The 17138-nt window shown below is 39.8% G+C and overlaps 1 long non-coding RNA gene across 2 annotated transcripts in view; it reads left to right on the top strand.

The window, feature by feature from the left end:
* The window catches only part of LOC137618714 (uncharacterized), a 33186-nt gene extending 29677 nt beyond the window's left edge, over positions 1 to 3509 (top strand). For both annotated transcript variants that reach the window (XR_011039820.1, XR_011039819.1), the window contains one exon: positions 267 to 3509. This is a non-coding gene — a long non-coding RNA (uncharacterized lncRNA). The remainder of the gene's footprint in view (positions 1 to 266) is intronic.
* The last annotated feature ends 13629 nt before the right edge of the window (positions 3510 to 17138 follow it).

The following is a 17138-nucleotide window of genomic DNA, read 5'->3' as shown; positions in this document are numbered from 1 at the left end:
GAGCCCTTGGCTTGTAGCATCCTGCTTTTCCAACTAGGGTTGTAGCTAGGGTAGTAATAATGAAAAAGTGATAATTACTTTACGATAGTAAATGTTGAAGCTACTGGACATGAATTAAATGGTTTTGAGTTATTATTTTGGTTTTATATTAATAGGCTAGACCATTTTCCAATTAATCCTTAAGCCTTTTTGAAAATCTGTCTGCCATTGATTATTGTAACTAACCCAAAAGAGTGTTTTATTCATGGATGTATTTTCCTATACAGGAAATGAATCCTGTTTCTGGATCATCACAACAAACATTTTTACTTCAGATTTTGACATGACGTTGATGGAAATTTGGTGCCTTAACATCCTCTGTCTGTGGCATCAGGATTCCAGAACATTCCAGCCAGACCACTCCATCTCAGCCACTTATAATTAGTTCTTAGTGTAGTTTGATTCATTTTGCATCTGGAAATTTTAAAATACTTACAAAAGTCTTCACTTTTACACAGCAATGGTGTCAGACCAGTCAGGATTACAGATGTTTTCCAAATTAAGGGTTCAGTGCCCCCATTTACAGGTTTATTTTAAAGTTAATGATATTTTGATATAGTTTCATACATATTGACTTTTGAAGTAATGTCTGTGTGGGTAATTTTGCCAGAGGGTACAAAACTTCTGGACTCTAGTGAGGCTGTAACTAAAGCTGCCGTATCAGGTTCATATCAGCTTTCCCAGTAAAGCTTCAGTTCTTGCGGATGAAGCAATAGTTATCGTTTCCCAAAGGGAGGTCAGATTAAAAACTATAGTATTGAGTTTATAATGTGAGAGATTGTGATATCTATTAACCATACTATAAAATTTTTAGGCCAAGTATTGAGGCCTGTTATGCAATTTGTAAAAATCCATTGGTAAATGCTTAGATGCCTTGAACCTATAGAATAAATTTTCCCATACAATTCGAGGCGTTGATAGATCAATTCAATTTCTATGGATTTCTCAGCTGAATTTAATAGAATTCATTGAATGAAAAAGTTAATGTCTTTACCAACAATACTTCAGATTTCAAATCGAGAGTTTTGACATTTTAGATCTGTAAAAGTAATTCCCCTCTGATGTTTTCAGTGATTCTGGAAGTGACTCAGTAGTCCTTCATCAAGTTTTGACTTTGAAAATCTCCTGCAAAATTAAATAAGTTGAATATTTTAATATTATCATTATTAATGTTGGGGTACGTGATCTAAGGTATTGGAAGGGAAGCATTGAGGAAATTGGTTTTGAGAAATCATTAGAACTTTGAATTTATCAAATGTTTTTCAGTGATTGTTTGTTGATGATTCCGTTTAAGGAATTTTGCTAGAATATTCATCTTATTTCAATAGATTTCTAAAGAAATTATATTTCAAGTTAAGATTATTTTTAGTCACAAATTCTCCTGGCCAATCCTATGAGGACTTAGGAGCCTCTGTAACTAAAACTTCAAACAATTTATTCTTTTTGAGCATCAAATTTTGTTATTAGAATTATTTATGAGTCAAACTGACTACTGACTCAACCTCCTAAGCTCTCAACCAGCTCTCCTATTTCCTGACTGGTCTGTCACTGTTGGTATTAGTAAGATGTGAAGGTAGTCATCTGTGAAGACCTTCTGTAAAATGATGGTATGTTGTTACACATTTACTCTCGAGGCAATGCCTTCTGGTTAGGGACCTTCTCTCGCGGTCTCTCATAGGTTGTGTTCTCTCAGTCATGTGACTCAGTCTATACAATGTAAGGATATTTAGTCAGTACCGAGACTTGAAGCATTGCATTGTATTGCCTCTGGAGTAAATGGATATGATTCTGTCAGTGGTGTTTTATAGTTGAGTTTAGTTTAAGAATTTAGCATTTGGTCTCAGAAAACTATTTTGTTTTGTATTTAAATGTACAGTATAGGCAAACCACAGTTTTAAGCACAGTAAATGTGTGAGAGAGAGAGAGAGAGAGAGAGAGAGAGAGAGAGAGAGAGAGAGAGAGAGAGAGAGAGAGAGAGTGTTAGCAAGTGTGTATGTGTGTGTGTGCGCGCTTGTTGGAAAAAGACAGAATATTCTTTTGGGTGAGAAAGACTTGGATATTGTTGAAGATGATTGAAGCAGCCTCTCTTGCTCGTCTCGTGGAGGTTCCACTGCGAGAAGGTTCAACTCATAACAAACCCTTAAACCTGAACCTTTGAGAATTGTGCTCAAGCTTTCCCTTGGTTAACTTACAGGCTCTCAATGTGACCCATTGCCAAGGTCTGTTGTGACAGTGTGCCTCATTTTCCATCTATTTAGTTTTACTGGCCTCTTAGTCTTCTTCCTGTTGAAGATACAGTCATTTAATATTACTGAAAAACTTCTGTATACTTTTATAGAAGTACAGATACAGGAATTCCTGATGACTGTACATTCAAGTCCTCCACTTGAATCTAACAATTAGTCTCTTCTTGAAATATTACTTAATGATTCAATTAATCTTCTTTCATAACTATCGCTTAATGACTTCCTGTCCGTCTAACCACTTCAATTGGTTTTCCATTACTGTATTGTCTTTCTAATTTGGCTTGATCGTGAACCAACTCTATCAAAAATGTCTTGTTTGAAACTGTGCTTTGTTAAAATGTTAAATTCTGAGATGAGAGAAAAACTATTTTCAGAGAAACTTTACTTTTATCAAAGTGTGTGTTTTATCAAATCAGGGTTTAATTTGAATGATATTCTGTACAGGATATTTCTAGGGTTTTAGAGAATTGATTTTTGGATATCAGTAAAAGGTTAACGATATAATATACAGTACAGAGAGTTCCTTAATGGAAAATAAGAAAAGGTAGAAAATGATGATGCTGTTTTAGATACAGACTTGATAAGTCAAACTACAATTGAATGAAAACAAAGGAGTCACTTGTAGATGGTTATCTTGGTTAGATTATGTTGTTCTAGACATTTTAGTTCCTTTTAAAGCGTAAAGTAGTTTATTTCTTATTCTTAAGTCTTCAAAAGCTAGAATATTGGTATTTTTGTGTTCTTGATAACTGCATCAGCTTGTTCGATGGTAACAGCCTCATACTCTGGACAGTCTTTTAAGCATTACTTATATTATCATCCCTTTCTTAAAAGGTTATTACTGAAAAAAATCGGTCATATTTTCCCAGTTAGAGATGGATTGTTGTAAGGTTAGCATTGCTGTCTGTTTCCAATATATTATTTGGCAGATTATTGGTCTAAATGATTCAAGAAAATAGTTATGTGTTGAGTCCATCAGTTTTAGTATAAAGTGAATTAAGAAATAGGTCATTTATTATGGCATTGTCTACAATAATTTTAGCATAAGTTGGGTTGCTCTGTCTGTTTCCAGTATCTTATTTGGGAAGTTATTGGTCTAAATGATGCTAGAAAATAGGCAGAGGGATTCCCTTGACCCTATAGAGCAGAGATGTGGCTCTTGTGGTTAGCCAGGCAAAGAATATTAACATGCAGGTTTTCTCATTTACAGTTTTATCAAGATCGTTTTTGTTTCCAGCAGATTTTTATGGTCATAGAAATGATGCTTTAATTAATATTATTTTTAAATATTTAACTTAGCCGGTGAATATATAGCTGCAACTCTGTTGCTCGACAGACAAACTCTACGGAAAAAACTCGCCAGCGATCGCTACACAGGTTGCGGGTGTGCCCAACAGCGCCATCTGTCGACCAGATACCCAGCTCTTATGTAAACAAAGACTCAATTTTCTCTCTGTCGACGTGTTGACAAGACGTACTTTACTCGCTGTTGAAACCTGGAGTTTTTCCCATCATATTTGGTGAAGTACTATATTCTGGTTTGAGCTTTTGCAGTGCAGGTGTTTTATCTTCATCTTAAATCTTGAACTCGTTTTGGATAGATTTAATTTTGGTGACAAAGAGAGTATGGACTTTCTTTCACTTTTAAATGGCTGACCCTTCCCTTAGACGGAAGTGTGTTTAGGCTTTTAGTAATTATCTTATCACGTTATAAATTAATTATAGATTTTCCTCTTCGATTAACTTTCCATTTATAATAAACATAAAAAATAAATTTTAATGTTTTGTTTATATGCGACCTTTCCTGAGAGTAGGCGGTCCTAACTTGGAAACCGAAGTTAATCTACGTTGAGCCCTTTATATCGTAAATAGCTTTTAAAGAGCTAAGGATTTAAAACTTTTTAAATGAAATATTTTATGAAAGAATTTCTTTGAATAGTCTTCGTACCTTTTTCAAAGATGAATTAACGTTTAGTTTATTTATGCTACGCAGTTGTTGACGTTCAGGACGTTCAACATGCGCTCTATCGTTACGATAGAGAGTGTATCACGGTTTCACTTTGCAGAAAGAGTAAATCGATTCTGACGTTTTGTTCATTCTTTCTAAGCTTAAATGTTTTAAATTCTATTTTAAAGGAACTTTTTAATTGAAAAACCTTTCAGTTTTTTCCTTTGGTCAAATAACATGTTTTTTTGACGAAATGTAATTGGGCTCTTCTTTTAGGTGCGAAATCAAGAAAGAAAGAGAGAGAGAGATAGAGACGGAGGGAGAGAGAGGAGAGAAAACGTTCCGTTCAAGCGGGTAACGTTGTTCTCGAGTTGCTCTCGTCCCTAGTCTCGGTACGGGGAGAAAGGATAAAACGTTTTTAGTTTTTATTCTCGTCCCCAGGCTATGTGCGGTTAGAGATTGAAAACGTAGTTTTGAAGGAACTAGTGTTTAGTCTCTTCCCCAGCCACTGAAATTTTTATCTTAAAATATGTTTTCTGTTTTTTGCTGGTATTAATGAGTGCATTATACGACTGATTTCGCAATTACTACCTTTTGATAAGGGTAGAATTGCGTGCTTCAGGTAGAAATCAGTAAAAGTTTCGATTTCAGTGAAATAAGTGCAAAACAGAAAATCGAAGTGATAAAGTGATATTGCTCAAAGTGTTACAGTGTTGCGTCCGAGGGTTCGTCTGTTCGTGCCTGTCGTTCACCTAGTCCGGGACCTCTTGCAAGCTCCCAAACAGGGGAGAAGTAATGTCGAACGACTTATGGGTTCGAGAGGCCTTGATCAACGAACAGACGTTTCCCTCTATGGTATCGGGTGTATCTTATCAAGATCTCCCCTACCATAAGACGAGAGAGACGTTTTTTCTCCTCGTCATCCGAAGGCTTTTCGCATAAGAAACCTGTCACAAGGTTTCGAAGCCCTTAAGCGAAAGTCAGTCCTTTCAGGACAGGTCCAGCGTCCTGGTTACAGCCATTAGGACAGCTCTGACCCTATGCAGTCATCGGATAACTGCTCGCCGCCTAACAAAAGCGTAACACAGACTCCGAGAGTCTTTTTTGTTGGCAAAGTGTTGCGGTCACAGACGTTACCCTCGTCTCTTACCACAACCATTTCCGTTGATCCTTAATGGGTTGTATGGCAAGACATGCAGAATATGCTTGCCTCCCTTATGGAAGACTATTCTGCCAATTAGTCCGTTGAGTCTAGCCGTTTATCTCATCGATATCCTGGCTTTCAGCCAACCTAACGTTCCTTTGTGCTTCCTGTTGACGTTGGCGTAGCTAAGTCACGTCAGTCAGGTTGTTTAGAACCACACTCGATGCGGTCTCGTGTGGATTTTCAGCCGCATTTGGACGTTAGGCCTCTTGCTGATGCTCCTGTTGACGTTCAAGACGTTCGCTAACAATCGGAGTTGACTTGTTTTGACGCTGTGCGTCAACCTCCGCATTCTAGAGTTGTTTTGACTGCTCAGTCTAGGCAGTCAAAGCAGTCTCGAGTGGACGCTGTGCGTCCTCACGCACCTGTTGTGGTTGACAGTTCAGTTGTTGACAGTTCACAGACTGTCAAGCAGTTACATGACGTTGCGTTCTGGTCCGCTACTAATGCACCAGTGAGTGTGGACTCTGCTTGTAAAGCATTGCCACCACGGTAGGTCTCTCCCTTGCTTGAGACTCAGCTTTTATCGGACAAGGTTCCTGTAGATGAGGAAGTTGCTGTTCCCCCTCCTACTGATATTCCCTTGAGGACTCTGTCAGATGGAGAGGAGCCTAAAGCTGCTTAGCCCTCTATGGACTTTAATTAAATCATGATGATTTTTTTTTTTTTTAAGGATCTTTGTCCGGATCTTTTTGTAACTGCTGCTCCTCGTTCGCCTAAACGTCAGAGCTTACACTAGGCCTAGCTACTTCGAAGCCGTTGTTTTTAAGCTAGTGCTCTCTCGCTCTCCTAGAGAGCTTTACGTTGGCTAGGCGACTGGTTTATCACCAGGAGGAGTTTGGGGGATACAGCCTTTGCTTTCCCTTCTTTTAAACTGGCTTATAGAGCGAGAGTCTGATATGACACGAGAGAAGTTCTCGGCTTGGGAGTTCATGCCTCTGCCCAGATAGACTTCTCAAATCTCGTAGACTCTCCCTGGCGCCTGGCCAGGAGACGCCCCAAGTTTTTTACAGGTCAACTTCACAGCTGTTTTTGAGCCTTTGAAGTTTTGCTGTACAATTATGTCATGCATAAACAAGGCTTTCAGGGATGGAAAGCGGTACCGCCTCAGTCGCTAACCCCGTCTGTTGCCGCACCTGCTCCCGTAGACCCTAAATGGGCTTTGCTGCAAGACATGCTGTCCAAGCTTGCGTCCTTGATAGAGGACTTTAATGCGGAAAAGGTTGCTGCCGAACCTTCTGGCCAACAACCTTCCAACCGGTCGGTTGTGCGCCCTGTTGACGCTGAGGTAACCTTCTCGCGTCTGCCAGTTGAGGTGGTTCCTCCACCGATGCGACCCAGTGTGGGTTGCCAGCCGCACGTTGACGTTAAGCGACGCTCGGAGGTGGTTGTTGACGTTCAGGACGTTCAACAACCAGCAGAGGTGACTTGTTTTGACGCAATGCGTCAACCTCAGCAACCCGGTATGGTGTTGACTGCACAACCCAAACGGTCTAGACAGTCTTGGGTGGACGCTATGCTTCCTCGCGCACCCATGGTTGTTGACAGTTCACAGACTGTGCAGCAGTTCCATGATGTTGCGTCCGGCTCCGTCACGCATGCACCAGTGCGACCGGACTCAGCGAGCCAGACGTTGCCCACTCCGTTGCCGTTTCCTCATCAGTTTTCGGATGAGGAACCCTCTGATGGGGACGTTGCTGAACCACAAGATGATCAGCCCCCAGAATAGATCAAGCCCTGCTATCCATCCAGAAGATGCTGAAGAAGGAACGCTGCTCAGTCAGGCTGTGGATGAGTCTGGTAGGGACAATTTGTGTCTCTAGGAAGACTACACCTCCGTCCTCTTCAATACTATCTAGCTTTTCACTGGAAAAAGGACAAGACGCTAGAAGCGGTCTTGATCCCGATTTCCGAAAAGATAAAGTCTTGTCTGACTTGGTGGAAGGACAATATCAACCTAAGAGAGGGTCTTCCCCTGGCTGTTCAGACTCCCAACCACGTTCTCTTCTCGGACGCATCGGACGTGGGCTGGGGCGCGACACTAGACGGTCGGGAATGCTCAGGACTGTGGAACTCGAGTCAGAGGAGCATGCATATCAACTGCAAGGAGCTGTTGGCAGTACATCTGGCCTTGAAAAGCTTCAAGTCTCTCCTTCGAGGCAAAGTGGTGGAAGTTAACTCGGACAACACCACGGCCTTGGCGTACATCTCCAAACAAGGAGGTACCCACTCACTGACGTTGTACGAGATCGCAAGAGACCTGCTCATCTGGTCAAAAGGTCAAGACATCTCCCTAGTAACGAGGTTCATCCAAGGCGACTTGAACGTCATAGCAGATTGTCTCAGTCGGAAAGGGCAAGTAATTCCAACCGAATGGACCCTCCACAAGGATGTGTGCAAGAGACTTTGGGCCACTTGGGGTAAACCATCCATAGATCTCTTTGCAACCTCGCTGACCAAGAGGCTTCCAATCTATTGCTCTCCAGTCCCGGACCCAGCAGCAATACATATAGATACTTTCCTCCTAGATTGGTCACATCTGGATCTCTAAGCATTCCCACCGTTCAAGATTGTCAACAAGGTACTGCAGAAGTTCGCCTCTCACGAAGGGACAAGGTTGACGTTAGTTGCTTCCTTCTGGCCCGCGAGAGAATGGTTCACCGAGATACTTCGATGGTTAGTAGACGTTCCCAGAAGTCTTCCTCTAAGGGTAGACCTTCTATGTCAGCCACACGTAAAGAAGGTACTCCAAAGCCTCCACGCTCTTCGTCTGACTGCCTTCAGACTATCGAAAGACTCTCGAGAGCTAGAGGCTTTTCGAAGGAAGCAGCCAGTGCGATTGCTAGAGCAAGGAGAGCGTCTTCCATTAGAGTCTACCAATCGAAGTGGGAAGTCTTCCGAGACTGGTGCAAGTCAGTTTCTGTATCCTCGACCAGTACCTCTGTAGCTCAAATAGGTGATTTTCTCTTATACCTGAGAAAAGGACGATCCCTTTCAGCTCCCACTATCAAGGGCTACAGAAGCATGTTGGCATCGGTCTTCCGGCATAGAGGCTTAGATCTTTCCAAACATAAAGATCTGCAAGACCTCCTTAAGTCTTTTGAGACCACCAAGGAGCGTCGTTTGGCTACCCCTGGATGGAATTTAGACGTGGTACTAAGATTCCTCATGTCAGACAGGTTGGAGCCGTTACAATCAGCCTCCCTGAAAGATCTCTTAAGACTCTTTTCCTGGTATGCTTAGCCTCGGCTAAAAGAGTCAGTGAGATTCATGCCTTCAGCAAGAACATCGGATTTTCGTCGGAAAAAGCCACTTGTTCGCTGCAACTTGGTTTTCTAGCCAAAAATGAGCTGCCTTCTCGGCCTTGGCCTAAATCTTTCGATATTCCCAGCTTATCGGAGATCGTAGGCAAGGAACTAGAAAGAGTCTTATGCCCTGTTAGAGCTCTTAAGTTCTATTTAAAGCGTACTAAACCTTTACGAGGCCAATCTGAAGCTTTATGGTGTTCAGTTAAGAAACCATCCTTGCCTATGTCAAAGAATGCTTGGTCAGACTTTATCAGATTGTTAATACGAGAAGCTCATTCACATCTGAGTGAGGAAGACCGAACTTTGCTTAAGGTGAAGACGCACGAAGTTAGAGCTGTAACAACTTCCGTGGCCTTTAAGCAAAATATATCTCTGCAAAGTATAATGGACGCAACCTATTGGAGAAGCAAGTCAGTGTTCGCGTCATTTTACTTGAAAGATGTCCAGTCTCTTTACGAGAACTGCTACACACTGGGACCATTCGTAGCAGCGAGTGCAGTAGTGGGTGAGGGCTCAACCACTACAATTCCCTAATTCCTTATCCTTTTAATCTGTCTCTTGAAATGTTTTTTATGGGTTGTCCGGAAGGCTAAGAAGCCTTTCGCATCCTGGTTGATTTGGCGGGTGGTCAAAGTCATTTCTTGAGAGCGCCTAGATTAGGGGTTTGATGAGGTCCTGTTGTATGGGTTGCAACCCTTGATACTTCAGCTCCTAGGGGTCGATCAGCATCCTAAGAGGATCGCGAGGCTCTGTAAGGAAGACGTACTTAAAAGGCAGAGTAATTGTTCAAGTCGACTTCCTTACCAGGTACCTATTTATTTTGTTTTTGTTATTTTGATAACTTCTAAAATGAAATAAAAAACTCTTAGCTCATAAAATGTAAACATATATTACTGGTCTCTACCCACCATCCTGGGTGTGAATCAGCTATATATTCACCGGCTAAGTTAAATATTTAAAAATGATATTTTAATTATAAGATAAATTTTTTAATATACTTACCCGGTGAATATATAAATTAAATGACCCTCCCTTCCTCCCCAATAGAGACGCAGTGGGACGAGGAGAAAATTGAGTCTTTGTTTACATAAGAGCTGGGTATCTGGTCGACAGATGGCGCTGTTGGGCACACCCGCAACCTGTGTAGCGATCGCTGGCGAGCTTTTTCCGTAGAGTTTGTCTGTCGAGCAACAGAGTTGCAGCTATATATTCACCGGGTAAGTATATTCAAAAATTTATTTTATAATTAAAATATCATTTTTCATAATTCTTTTTATTGCATCAGTGAGGAACAGAATTATTTAAAGGCAAGCATCAGTCACAATTAATTTTGAGTATTGATATATATTACTGTATCATAATGTTGATGATGATGTTATATATATTTGTAATCAGTTTGGATCAGGTAGTTCCCAAATTGCATTTTTACAGTGCTTCTAACTTTTTACAAGTTCCTGTTGGGCAACTGAGAGACTCCTGAATGGTAATAGACTACCCAAGATTTCCAATGCTTACCTTCTTGATATCATCTCCAACTGAACTTGTCCCTTACTTTCAGCTCCTCTCTTGTTTCCGTCAATTACTTCATACAGGGTGACCCCCCCAAAAATGCCACTAATTGAATAGTTAATAAAATTCACAATGCTTTCTGCATTTCAATCATATTTAGTGCAAATCAACTTCAATCTATACCTGACCTGTCCTCAAAGTTTTGGTCATGAATATCCTACAGTTTTTGTCTTATCTTCATTCCATGATATGTTCCAAATGTGCACCTCTGCGTTGCAAGCACACCTGGATACGACATGCAAAATTGTCAGTAACTCTTAACAAACTCCTTTCTTGGCATTGCCCTGAATTTGGTTGTGATGGCCCTCTTCTGTTCAGGAATAGTCTGGGGATGGTTCTGATAGACATTGTCTTTGAGATAACCCCACAGATAAAAATCTTGGGGTTTAAGTTTTGGTGAGTGTGGAGCCCATTCAGGATCACACCTTCTGCAGATGAGACTATCACCAAAGTGTCTCTGCAGCCATTCCAACGAGTCGTTTGAAGTGTGGGGAGTTGCCTCATCCTGTTGAAACTGCTGTTCATCCCTCACAACATCTTTTCATCTGCCCAAAACTTCTTAACAACTAGTGCGTAGTGCTCAGTATTAATTCTGACTGACCATTCATTCTGGTCTTCAAACCAGTACAGACTAATGATCCCATGTTTTGATATTGCAATTGATGCGGTGCACTTGATGGAGTGCAGTGGCCTTTGCAGACAATCTTCTGTTGGGGTTGTCCCCCAGAAGATGTTATTCTTTGAGTTCACATCTCCAGACAACAGAAAATGAGCTTCAACAGAGAACCAAACATCCTCCAACAAGTCTGGGTTCTCATCAGTCTTGTCGTAGAACCATTGACACATCACCTTACGCTTTTCCATGTCCTCTTGAGTAAGTTTATGTTTGCTCTGTGTTTTGTTAGGGGTCAAGTGGAGATCCTGCAGTAGGATCTTTCGTAAGAACTCCCGAGAATGTCAATTTATTGGTTGCGATGTCAAAACAACTTGCATGGACTGGTGCCAACCAAGTCCCCGACAGCATCAATATTGACTGGTGATCAAGTTGCCTTTTTTCTTTTCTGGATATTGACAACATCGAAATTTTCTCTTGGAAAAACATGAAATATTAAATTAATTTTCACGGGTGACATTTTCTGTGTCGCCCTGTATCTCCAGTTAAACTTGTCCCTTACTTTCAGCTCCTCTCTTGTTTCAGTGAATCACATCTTATCTGTTTTGCAACTGATACTTGCTGCAGTTTTTCACGCTGCTTGAAGCTTAGGTGGTCTTTGACACTGCTAGTTTTAATTACTGCTCTCACACATTTTCAGTATCACTCCTAAATAGATATTAAGTTTTTTTAATTAGGAAAAAAGTATTTTACATTTAATCTCATAGAAAATTCTACATATCTCAAGCAGATGTCATAAAATATGTGGGGAACATTAAATTTATTTTAGAATATAAAACTTTAGTATAAATATTTTAACTTTTATACTGAATTTTATAGAATCTTCAGGAAGAAAATTTTCTATTTAAAATGAGGAGACAATGAAATTAATGACAGATTCCATTTGCAAATCTTTGACCATAAAAATTCTGTAGCAAAATTATTAATGAGAAAAGTAGTTGAACATTTGTTGAAGTTAAAATGTCATTTTGATATTGTTAACAAGTTTCAAAGTCAGAATCTGTTAAAATCCTTTGCTAGTGCCAAGTTCCTTTACAAATATTTATAAATATTTTCTATTGAAAACCTGCAGGTTTTAATCTTGGATTATATTCAGCCATTAGGAATGTCTTATCGATGTTAAATACCTGTAGTACGTCATCTCTTGTGAAAGATTGTGGATTCTTAACTGTGAACCTTTTTTCCCAACAGAATTTGGAAAGATTTAAAACTTACTTTGCCTTGTGGCACCTCTTGGGTTGCATGGGGCAGGGAGTGCAGTGTGGCCGCCCACCTGAAAAGGAGGAGAAGGAAAGAAGAGGAAGAAGAGTTGGTGGGGAGGAGGTATGGGATCCCACACACTTCTTTTTCATTCCCCCCCTCTCTCTCTCTCTCTCATTCTGCCTACCTCCTTTCCTTGGTGACTTTGTGAGTTTCTCAGATTCATTCCCTCAGTGTCTCTCTCTCTCTCTCTCTCTCTCTCTCTCTCTCTCTCTCTCTCTCTCTCTCTCTCTCTCTCTCTCTCTCTCTCTCACCCAAGTCTCTGTTTCAACCATTTTCCTCCAGATGTTCAGTTCTGTAACTTTGGTCTGAAATATGACGATTGCCTCATTAGTTAAATTGGCTTGAAGGAATATTTTGTTTAAGAGTAATCCCTTCAATAGTTCTTGCCAGTAACTTTGTTTATTTGTAAAAAGGCTTTTAATGTTCTTGATAAGAGAGAGTGAATAACTGTAGTATTGTATTTGTCAAAACCATTTCCCTGTTACTTTCATTATTTTGATCCAGTTATTTCAGTACATAACTTTTCTGATGAATATTTTTCAGTTTTTATGTGTGGTATTTTTTCTGTTCTTTAAGCAAATGTAGAAATGATTATGCACATTATTTGATGTATATTGTATGAGAAAATATGACTTGAAATGTAGTGCTTAACACTTTCAAGGTTTTGTTTGAAATACTTCTGGTTTCTATGAAGGAATATGTGTTCTGTCTCCTATAACTGGGAAGCAAGATTGTAATTACTACTTATAATCTGACAAAGGAAATCTGGTTGACAATATTTACAAGTCTTAATTGGATATATCTTAAAAACTTAATGGTAATATTGTTCTAATTTGTACTGTAAAATTCTTAATTTCTTTTGCTGTTATAGATGTCACTTATTTTCAGTTGAACTGAGATGCAGAATGAAATGTAAAGTATCATTTAAGTAAGAGTCACATGAAATGTAAAAGCCACTTTTGTATAATGGTCTTAAAAGACTGTGTACAGCATTCTTATGCTGCAGTAATTGAATGGAAGTTCTGTTCAATTGTCATTAGGATTACACGTCAACTGTATTCACCATTTGTGCAGACAGACGCATTGATATTGCGGGTGCGTTTAGATCTCTTGGTTCCAAGGGGACCGTACAGGGCGGGCCACAGTAGGTAGTGCCTTAGACCTTTGCGACCCTGTAGGAAATTCTGGATAGGGGTGTCATGTTGTCTTCTTGTTCTTGTCTTTGCTATGGCACTGGAAGGTGGGTTTCCAGATGTCTGGAAATCTTGGAAGCATTGTTTGATGAATGTTATGGACCTTGGGGGGAATTATAGGGATTACTGTTTCTGTTCTGTGTATCCCTAAAAAGGTTTTTGTCCTTCGTTTCCTGTTTTTGTTCCAGGGATGTTTAAAAGATCTGGATGTTTGGGATTCTGTCTCATCTAGTTGTTGTGTTGACAGCCTTGTTTTACGCATCTGAAGAATGAATGGTATTGTATTGTGTTGCCATTTTTGGGGGAGATAATTGTTGATGTTATTCACAAAGAATTGGACCCAAAGTCCTCTAACTTTCCAGATGGAAATGATGAATAAACAAACTTATATTGGAAAAAGAACACACTGTTTGGTTCCGAGACAAATTTGGTGCATTGTGAAAGTTCCTTCAATTTACTCTTCTGTTTTGAATAAGGACTCCCAACAAAAGTGTGGAGTGAGAGAGAGATTGGACAAAATAAGAAGCAGATTTCATTACTGTAAAATCTTAGCTCTTAAAAACTCTGGCTCGCTTTTTTGATAAGGACGGCACTAGTGTTGAGAGAGAGAAAAAGGACGCCTTAGCCACAAATTCAGGTCATCGGGACTTTGTTCAATCCCTCAGAATGATTAATGGTATATGAGATGCCTACTCTCTTCACCTAGGCTAAAGCCAGTAAGAACACCAACTTAAGTGTCCAACACTTGTTCATCCCTACCGAGACTTGTTGAGATATCAGAAAGGTGACTTCCATAAATGCAGAGTTGATTTTAGAGATATGTAACGGGATAATAAGAACTGATTGACATAAAAATCTATCCCAGAAAATAAAAACCAGTTTCTACTATGTTATAGAGAGCTGGCTTTCTGTTTGAGTTCAGCCATAGAAACTGATTTTTATCGCCAGATAAAAGAGATTTCCACAAAAACTGTTCCTTTACTAAATTCGTGATGGCGCTGGATGACTTCAGAAGTTTCAGCGCTCAAAAGTTGAATCCATTTCTTTATATGGAATAGTGAATGACTTATGTCAAGGTCTTTTTCCTTCTTCCACTGTTGGGATCAAGTTGAGATTCTTATTACAGCATTCTATCGCAGCTGAACGGACTGCTTGAGTGGGGTCATAGGAGTCTATAGCCTTTGTCCTTAGAAATAAAAAGTGAGTGCTGGAACAATGCAAAGTTGGAGATGTTACACATGTGTGTGGGAGGAGGCCAGATGGAATTAAGAGAGCAGAAGACCTTTCAGAATCGAGGAGGGTTCAAATTGTTGCTTCAAAGAGCATAATGTACAGAGTTTTGTAAGAAAAGGAAAAGCATTATGTCCTGCCATCCCATTTGAGGGTCATCTCTCACCCTCTAAAAAGAGCACATTATAACCTGCTTCAATGTTCAGTCAGTTGATAATCTTCAAGTAATGTTCTGATGGACAACATAAAATGCATATGCAGTTGCCAACAGTTTCTAAAGACATCCTGTAAATTCTGTTTGACTGGCCATTGGTACAAGTCGTTATCCAGATAATTTAGTACAAAAGATATTTCCACAAGAACTGTTCTTTTACTAAATGATGTCATTGAATAATCTCATAGTTTTATTGTTTAGCATTTGGCATAGATTTTATCATTCCAATCTAATTGCTTTCATTGGAAGTAATAAATTATGACCTTATGTCAAGGCCCTTCCCTCTTTCTCATAGTTGGTATTGTTTTGACTTTGTCCTTAGAAATGAGAAAGGAACAGAATCCAAGTGGGAGAGATTAAACAGCCAAACTTCAAATTGACATTTCAAAGAGCCTGAAGTATGGAGGACTGAGGGAGAGAGAAAGTAAGCATCGTGTACCCCCACTTGAATGTCGTCTCTTGTTGTCCTAAAGATAATATTCTGACCTCCAATTTTCAATCGTGAGATCACCTCTCACATACGGATTTAATGGAATCTACAAATTTTCAATATTAAACTTACCCGATGATCATATAGCTGCAACTCTGTTGCTCGACAGAAAAAACCTACGGGCGGAATACGCCAGCGATCGCTATACAGGTGGGGGTGTACATCAACAGCGCCATCTGTCAAAGGTACTCAAGTACTCGATGTCAACAAAGAACCAATTTTTCCTCTGTCGTGCCAATGGCAGGACCTACTAAATACCCCGTCCCTAACTGGATTTGTTTTCACAACGATTTGGTGAAGTACACTATTCCAGTTTTGAGCTTTCGCTATGCAGGGGTTTTATCTTCATTTCAAAACTTGAATTCGTTTTCGATAGATTTATTATGGTGACGAAGAGAGTATGGACTCTCTTTCACTTTTAAATGGCCGACCCTTCCCTTAGACGGAAGTGTGTTTAGGTTTTTGGTAATTTTACTTAACACGTTATAGATCCATTTATTTATTTCTCTCCGCCTTTTTAGGCCTCTTCGGTTAACTTTCCAATTATTATAAACTTATAAAAATAAATTTTTATGTTTGTTTATATGCGACCTTTCCTAATAGTAGGCGGTCCTAACTTGGAACCGAAGTTAATTAACATTGAGCCTGTTTTATCGTATTTAATCTTTAAAGAATTTAATACTTTTTTTTAATTTTAATGTTTTATGGAAGAATTTCTTTGATAGTCTCGTACTGTTTTCAAAGATGAACTAACGTTTAGTTTTTAGTCTCCGCAGTTGTTGACGTTCAGAACGTTCAACTTGCGCTCTATCGTTACGATAGAGAGAGAGTGTTTCACGGTTTCACTTTGCAGTAAGAGTAAACCGATTCTAGCGTTTCGTTCATTCTTTCTTAGCTTAAAGAGTTTAAATTCTAAATAAAGGAACTTTTTATTTGGGAAACCTTTCAGTTTTTTCCTTTAGCAAATAACATGTTTTAACGATATATAATTGGGCTCTTCTCTCAGGTTCTAAGTCAAGAGAGAAGAGAGAGAGAGATAGAGACGGAGGGAGAGAGAGGAGAATAAACGTTTCGTTCAAGCGGGTAACGTTGTTCTCGTTTTTTACTCTTCTCCCTAGTCGCTGTAGGGGAAGAAGGTAAAACGTTTCTAGGGTTTTATTCTTGTTCCCAGGCTTTATGCGGTGAGAGATTGTAAACGTAGTTTATTTGATCTAGTGTTTAGTCTCTTTTCCAGCCACTGAATTCTTTATCTTTATTTATGTTTTTCTGTTGCATTGTAAAACTGTTTTCGCAATGACTACCTTTTAATGAAGGATAGGATTGCGTGTTTCAGGTAGAAATCAGTTAAAGTTTCGATTTCAGTGAAATAAGTGCAAACAGAAAATCAAAAGTGATAAAGTGATATGCGCAAAGTGTTACAGTGTTGCGTCCGAGGGTTCGTCTGTTCGTGCCAGTTGTCCACCTAGTCCGGGACCTCTTACAAGCTCCCAAGCCCAGGGGAGAAGTAATGTCGAACGACTTATGGGTTCCACAGGCCTTGATCGACGAACAGACGTTTTTCCCTCCGTGGTTTCGGGCGTATCTACACACGTTTGCCGACGTGAGATCACCCCACCCACACAAAGACGAGAGAGCCCATTTATTCCTCGTCTGCGGAAGAGGTTTCTCGTAAGAAACCATGGACCAAATCTTGCAGCTTTTAAGTGCAAGTCGGTCCCTTCCGCGCAAGTCCAACGGCCTAGGTGTAGCCACTGGGTCAGT

Source organism: Palaemon carinicauda, chromosome 25 (assembly GCF_036898095.1).
Source record: "Palaemon carinicauda isolate YSFRI2023 chromosome 25, ASM3689809v2, whole genome shotgun sequence".
NCBI lineage: Eukaryota > Metazoa > Arthropoda > Malacostraca > Decapoda > Palaemonidae > Palaemon > Palaemon carinicauda.
The sequence above is the reverse complement of the archived record's forward strand: the minus strand, read 5'-3'. Positions and strand labels throughout refer to the sequence as shown.